Below are 512 nucleotides of genomic sequence, written 5' to 3'. Positions count from 1 at the left end.
GAACTTTTAATGATTGTGGTAGGTCTGGAATCGGCAGCCAGGAGCAAGAAACATCCGATGTGCCAATCGATTAACAAATATTGATTACGCGCCTACAGCGGCCCTGCACCATGCCATGTGCTGAGGTGACAAAGGAGAAAACACGGCCCCCTCTCTGTCATGACCCCCTGCGCCGCCCGTGAGCCTCTTCTCAGAATTGTGTTTAAATGCATAAAATAAAACCGATAGGACGACAATAAACCTAAAATCAGACGGACTTCAGTAAACACACCTAAAGATAAATAAACTTACAATCCTGCCTGTCTGGGTGCTGGCACCCCACCCGCCCCACCACAGGCGGCCAGGCTTAGGCCGCGCTCCGTAATCTGCTTCCGCTCAGGGGGCGGAGGCGGGACTTCCTGTGCGCGAAGGGCGGTGTTTTCCGGAGGCCCCGGAAGAGCCGATCAGGAAGAGGAGGGAGAGGGACGGAAGAGGAGGGAGAGGGGCGGAAGAGGAGGGAGAGGGGCGGAAGA

This window comes from Vombatus ursinus, unplaced genomic scaffold, assembly GCF_900497805.2.
Source record: "Vombatus ursinus unplaced genomic scaffold, bare-nosed wombat genome assembly UNPS02014802.1, whole genome shotgun sequence".
NCBI classification, from domain to species: Eukaryota; Metazoa; Chordata; class Mammalia; order Diprotodontia; family Vombatidae; genus Vombatus; species Vombatus ursinus.
The sequence above is the reverse complement of the archived record's forward strand: the minus strand, read 5'-3'. Positions refer to the sequence as shown.